Raw genomic sequence first — 7,511 nt, forward strand, 5'->3', positions numbered from 1 at the left:
GCCATGGCTGAAGAAAAGTTGTTAAAACAAGGAGCAAAATACATTTTAGTGTTGGGGAAGGGAGGCGGGGAGGGGGTGAGCGGATGTGGGGGATGGGGAGGGGCGGGGAACGGGGGTAAGGACAGACCAGCTGGAAAGAAGATAAAGGCTTAGGACCGTCAAGCATGATATTAGGTAGGTCCCTTTGGGGAATTGTGGCGCGGCTAGCTTGGAAAGGGAGGGAGCAGAAGCCGGGGTAGCAAGGGAGTCTAGGAAGAGCCAGTACAATACTGTACTGGTGTCATTGAGATACCTTTGAAGGCAGGCCACGGTCCAGTCTCTGATATCGGGTGTCATCTGTGGAGGTAGAGACGGCCACACCATGGAGGAGGGGGTGCAGTACCGAGGAGAGTCGAGGGTGCCTCTACGTGAGGAAGGCTGATGACGTGAGGGGATGGACGCCAATCCCTGCGGCTCCAATTTCCCGACCTTACAGACTGAGGGGAAGGAGCCTGAGAGCCGCTGGAAGCCGCTGGAAGCTGAAGCTGCTGGGAGCCGGGGATCGATCGGCGGAGGAGAGGAGATCACATGGTGACCCACCGCCATTGAGACATACGACAGGATCTGACTGCTGCGGCGTGAATGAAACATGCCCAGTATTGAATAGACTGTCGTACAGATCGTCGTTGACATTCAATTCAATTCAATTTTATTTATAGTATCAATTCATAACAAGAGTTATCTCAAGACACTTTACAGATAGACCACACTCCATAATTTACAAGGACCCAACAGTTCTAGTAGTCTCCTCCAGAGCAAGCAACAGTGCAACAGTGGCGAGGAAAAACTTCCTTTAAGGCAGAAACCTCGGACAGACCCAGGCTCATGGTAGGCGGTGTCTGACGACCGGTTGGGGTTAGAATGAAGAGTGGAAATAACAAAAATAGAAAGAAATAGTAGTTGGTAGCAGTTCTTTGTAGTAGTTCATGGCATGGCAGGACGCTGTGCAGCATTACAAGGCACAGCAGGACGTAGCAGGACGTAGCTGGGCACCGCAGAGTGTAGCAGATAAACATGGCATCACAGAACGTGGAGCGGGACCAAGGCGACAGCTGCTACCCTGATTTTGGAGCCTCCCTGATACAAGGGAACATGCTGGGGAAAAAAGAACATAAGGACTCCGGGGAATGACTCCCCAGAGCTAGGTTAGTAACTAGCATTTCTGGGACATGGATGCACATACATGAAAAGATAGAAAGATAGAGGAGAGAGGAGCTCAGTGTATCAAATCAAGTCCCCAGCTATCTAAAACTATTACAGCAAAACCAAGAGAGACATTTATTATATTCTTGATTATATGATAGATAAATCTGAAAACTCTGACGGGAAGCAGGTGGGCCGGGAAAGGCGGACGCTGCAACTCCTCACTCCCTTACAATATTCAATTATATGCCCTAACTATAAGCTTTATCAAAGCATAACCAAGAGAGACAAGGTAAAGAGAGGAGCCTTGGACAGGCTAGAACTCTCCCCAACCGGATCGGGCTGTATGCCAAGTCTCCCTTTAGTTTTATTACATTCTTGATTATATGATAGATTAATCTGACAACTATGCAAGAAGCAGGTGGGCCGGGTTAGGCGGACGCTGCGACTCCTCACTCCCTTACAATATTCAATTCTATGCCCTAACTATAAGCTTTATCAAAGCATGACCGAGAGAGACAAGGTAAAGAGAGGAGCCTTGGACAGGCTAGAACTCTCCCCAACCGGAATCGGGCTGTATGCCAAGTCTCCCTTTAGTTTTATTATATTCTTGATTACATGATAGATAAATCTGACAACTATGAAGAGAAGCAGGTGGGCCGGGTTAGGCGGACGCTGCGACTCCTCACTCCCTAACAATATTCAATTATATGCCCTAACTATAAGCTTTATCAAAAAGGAAAGTCTTAAGCCTACTCTTAAATGTGGAGACGGTGTCTGCCTCCCGAACCCAGACTGGAACCTGGTTCCAAAGGAAAGGAGCCTCCCCCTTTTGTCGACCCCCTTAGGTAGAGGGACACGATCACAAGGACAAGCATCCGCAGGCCTGGGGACGACAGGGGGTGGAGGGGCGGCAGCAGACAGGCGGTTGAACACGGAGCCATTGTGAGAGGAAGAAAGACGTGAATGAGGTGGGGGCACTGACAGAGCATGCTGAGGCAGGGTGGGATGGACATCAGCTGTGCGTAGCTATAGCTCCGGATCCAGGACTAAGAGCATGGAACGCTGACCCTCTTACGTCAAGCAATCAGAAACACGAGCCTGGCTACGCAGCACAGTATATGTAGGGTTGTCTGGTGATTAGAGGTGTGGTTTAGGCGTGGCCCTGCTCCCGAACCTAAGTTAAAAAAATTAACTTAATTTAATGGATGAGTTAAATGAATGGTTTTAGCCTGTTAAAGGTAGGCTAAAACCATTCTGTCTGATAACTCTCATGTTTTGTTTTCACAGTTTGAGCTGTTGAACTCAGGAAAGAGGTACATGGTTCCTTTGTGTAAATATAACAGGTATAAGCGCTCATTTGTCCCTATTGCAGTAAAGCTCATTAATGAGCAGAGATGAAAGTATGACTACTAATATTTTTAAGGTATATCTGTGACTGTGATGAATGAATGAAATTGGTTTTGTCTTTGAAATATGGCTTTTATCTTATTTAGTATAGGAAATCGTAAATCTGCTATTTGCACAGGCCCTCGAGTCGCCCATATGTTGATTGTATATTTGTTTTTTAATTGTTTTTTAACCCTGTGCTTGTCGTTGTGTCTGTAACTCTTTCAGCTAAGTTGCTCAGTGTCCATTGCAAATTTCTCCTTAGGGAGACCAATAAAAGTATTTTGACTTTGAAATAATAATAAATGTAACTTTTATAACTCTGGATGGGCACGTGGAAGTTAACAAATACAGATATGTTCATTTTTGTATTACGTTCAAAGCATATATTTCACCCAAACTCAATGAGTCTATGGACATTTTCATTGAAGCTTTGTTAGTGAATATATATATATATATATATGTGTGTAAACCCCTGCAACATCACACTTTCAGGACAAAAACCACAGTGAGTATTTTCCTATTGTTTGCTTGGCTAGCCTTGGCCTTGGCTTGGCTAGCATCTGCTTTTTCTCTCTTCCGCAACGTTGTCTGCTCAGCCTTCCCAGTTCGGATACTGGAGTTGGATGATTATCTGTCCATTGTGCTCAACATGGCTTTACGGTTGGGGGGGACGATTTCTACAGTTATCACGTGCACTTTGCAACTCAGTCAGCCTGTCAAATTCAGAAATTTAACCAGGGTACATCCTGGGGCGCCTCTTAGCATCTTTGTTGCTTTGCTGCCCTCTCCTGCGGGTTGCGCTGTGCTCCATCCCACCCTGCCTCAGCATGCTCTGTCAGTGCCCCCACCTCATTCACGTCTTTCTTCCTCTCACAATGGCTCCGTGTTCAACCGCCTGTCTGCTGCCGCCCCTCCACCCCCTGTCGTCCCCAGGCCTGCGGATGCTTGTCCTTGTGATCGTGTCCCTCTACCTAAGGGGGTCGACAAAAGGGGGAGGCCGGTTCTCTTTCAGGGTGGCAGGATGGTTTGCATCAATTTCAACGACCTCGGCTGCGCCCTGTCCAACTGCCGGCTCCTGCATGTCTGCTCCTTCTGCGGCGGGGCTCATGCCAGGCTCACCTGCCTTCATAATCCCACCTTGCCTGCGGAAGGACTGGCACGGTACCTCAGCACACCGTTCGAGGTAAATAGCCTTGTCATAGCCTTGCAACATCACCCTGATAGACAATTTGGTGAATTCCTCTTTAACAGCTTCACTTATGGTTTCCATCCAGGTATCGCGGTCCTCCCTGTGACTTCACATGCATGCCTCAACCTCCAGTCCACTCTCACAGACCCTCTCACCGTCACCTCTTTACTGGCCAAGGAAGTGAAGGACGGTTTAATGACAGCCCGTTCGTCGTGCCTCCTTTTCCAGTGTTCTGAAATACTCTGGGAGGAAGAGGTTGATAATTGACCTTTTCCACTCACGGCTCGGTCATCCCGAGCATCAATAGCATTATTCTCAGTCCGGACTTCTCCATGCAGTATGCATCCATCACTCACGGCATCTCCCTAATCCTTCTGGCGGGACGGGGGGCTTGGCTTTCCAAAACCAACATCACCAGTGCATTTAAGATCCTGCCCATTCATCTGGATTTCTGGTGTTTTTTTGGTGTCTGCTGGGAGGGAGCCAACTATTTCTCTGTGCGCCTTGCCTTTGGCTGCAGAAGCAGTCCCAAAATCTTCGACTCGCTGTCTGAAGTTCTGTGCTGGATCCTGATTAACGATCACAGACTTCTTTCGCGATCCACCTCCTCTGCGATTTTCTCATCGTCAGTCCTCCATCCTCTCCTGCTAACATGGGGTTTTGTACTCCCGTTACAGCTTTCCGCAAACTAGGCGTCCCTCTGTCCAATGAGAAAACATCGGGGCCTAGCACCTCCATCAGATTCTTGGGCATTACCCCGGATTCCTTATCCTTACAGGCATCTTTGCCCTGTGAGAAAGTGCAGCCGTCACCCTCCTTCTGTCGAACTTTTTTCTTGCAGTCAGATGCACCAAAGGCCAGTTATAAGCTCTCCTTGGTCATCTCAATTTTGCCATTCCCTAAGCCAAATCCTTTCTGTCTAGCCTTTTGTCCAAGGCCGCTGCTGTCACCTCTTTCCATGATAGAGTCATCTTGGACGAGATGTGTAAGATGGAAATGCATTTGTGAAAGCACTTCCTGGCTTCTTGAAATGGCATTTCTTTTCTTTTTTTACGAGGACATACAGCTGTACACCATTGCAGCTCTCTCCGTGGATTTTGGCAGCTACTAGAAAGGGAAATGGTTTGCTTCAACTTGGCCTTCGGGATTCCATGAATTTGGCGCAGAATCTGGGTGTCTTTTGTTGGCACTCCATGAACTTTATCCAATTGTTGTGACTGCCATTCTTTGGGGCCGCAAATGGTCCAAAAGATCCATACTCGTTCATTCAAACAACACATTAGTGGTAGTAGTTGTAAATAAAGGTCACGTGACCGGCCACCACAACGCCAACGCAGACTCATTGTCTCGTTTCTCTCAGAAATTCAGACGCTTGGCTCCAGAATCAAGCATTCACCCAATGCCACCATTTCCAGCCACAACTTTTACCTACCACACCAGCTAAGAAATCTCTCTTATGCCTCTCAAGATGCTATCATCAACAGTCTCACCCCCAGCACTCTCTCGGCCTACCTAACTGGCTGGAATTGCTTTAAGGCATATCAAGCCACATACCAGCCGCCATTCCCCTCTCTGGACGTCATGTCCATCTGCAATTTCATTACCCATGCACATTCCATTAACTTCTCTGAGAGCACGGTTCCCTAAACGGTACGAGTTTTTCCACAACGTGTTTTCATGAATTGTTTTTTATGAATTGCAAGCATTAAATCGTCACCAACACGGTCATGCGGCACATCATTAGAAACCTTAAAGTCTTGTGATTCCATCAAGCCCCCGCACAAAGGATAAGGTGACTTACAGCGGTTATAATCATGTTATGAAGTTAAGAAACACTGCACCGTTTCTGTCTAAATCGAGCGTGCATCCCTACCTTTGTCCTCGTGTCTTTATCCACAGCGGTGAAAGATATTCATAAACGTTGATTTCCTAAATCGCAAACACTCCAAGGAATTAGAATATCCAAGCCTTGTAATCCATAATTATCTGGTCCCCTCACAATCTTGTAGTTTCTGGCCAAGTTTCGACGTTCAGAAATCTAGAGAGTGCATCATTTCTCGGTTTCTATAGCTTGTAACTTTTTGTAGTCTATCAGACGGACAGGCATGTCTTCTGAAATGATCATGCTGAGATGTGAACTGTTGAAATGTACTGTAAATACACATTACTGTGTACATACACAATACTGTGTATTTACTCTTAAAGAGACTGAGTAGGTGGAAGTAGGCAGACCGGGTAATGTTAATGATATGGGGTTGATAGGATGGAGTGCTGTCAAGGATGAAAAGGATTTGGTGCCAATGAGGAGAATCTCAGTATTATTGCTGTTCAATTTAAGGAGGTTTTGGGTAAGCTAGGTTTTTATTTCAGAAATGCAATCTGTAAGGGAGGTGGGAGGGAGAGTGGACAGGGGTTTGGTAGAGATGTAGAGCTGGGTGTCGGTGGCGTAATAGTGGAAGTAAATGTTACATTTGCGGAAGATATTGCCGAGGGGAAGCAGGTTAATAATGAACGGTAAGGGCCCCAGGACAGAGCCCCGGGGCACACCTGAAGTGACGGAGGAGAGAACAGATTTACAAGACTTGAATTGAATGAACTGGGTGCGTCCAGAAAGGTAAGGTTTGAACAAGTCTAACGGGGTGTGGGTGATGCTGATGGAAGATAACCTATTGAGGAGGGTAGTGTGACAAATGTGTCAAAGGCTGCACTAAGGTCGAGGAGGATGAGGAGAATGAGGAGTCCAGAATCAGCTGCTATGAGGATGTTGTTTGTGATTTTGACAAGTGCTGTTTCAGTGCTATGGAGGGGGCAGAGACCGGACTGGAACTGTTCATACAGCTTATTGTGCGATACGTGAGAATGGCATTGGGAGGCAACTGTTTTTTCAATAAGTTAGGAGACAAATGGTAGATTGAATATAGGACAGAAGTTGTTGAAGTTGGATGGGTCGGCACCAGTGTTTTTAAAAATAGGGGCGAGGGCAGCAGTTTTGAAGGATGTAGGGACAGTTCCAGTAGTGAGGGAGGAGTAGATTATAGCAGAGATGAGGGGTACTAGGAAGGAAGGCAAACTTTAACAAGTTGTGTGGGTAGGGGATCAAGTTGACAAGTAGATGGCTTGGATATCCGGGTGAGTTCTGTGATTTCTAAGATAGTGGGGGGCTGGAAGGAGGAGTGTGTGGATGGGTTAAAGTCGTCTGACATGATGGTGGATGTTATTCATTTTTTTCTGTGAAAAAAAACATAACCGAGTTGCAGAAGGAGCTAGTATACAAGTAAGGGGGGGAGAAAGTCCTGGGGTTTGGTGATATTGTTCAGTAGGGAAAACAGTGACTTGGAATTTCCTTTGTTGGCAGTGATTATTCTGGAGTAGTAGTGGGTTTTGGTGCTGGCAATGGAGTCCTTGTAACGTAAAATGTGGTCATTGTACATTTCTTTGTGAAAAGTAAGACCAGTTTTTCTATGGAGACGTTCAAGTTGACAAACTTTGACTTTCATAAGACAAAGATTGGGGGTGAACCAAGGGGCGGAGACGGAAAAAGAAAATGATCGTTTTTTTAACGGTGCAAGAGAATTGAGAATATAATGGAGTTCATTGTTGTAATGAGAGACCAGATTATCGAGGTTGGAAAGATTGTGAGTGTCAGGAAGGAAGGATGGGTGGATAATTGAAGTGAATATGGCTGGGTTGATATTCTTTATATTCCAAAATGAAATAAGGCGTGGTATTTTTGAGATGGTCAGACTTT

This window comes from Etheostoma cragini, chromosome 11 (genome assembly GCF_013103735.1).
Source record: "Etheostoma cragini isolate CJK2018 chromosome 11, CSU_Ecrag_1.0, whole genome shotgun sequence".
Classification (NCBI taxonomy): Eukaryota; Metazoa; Chordata; class Actinopteri; order Perciformes; family Percidae; genus Etheostoma; species Etheostoma cragini.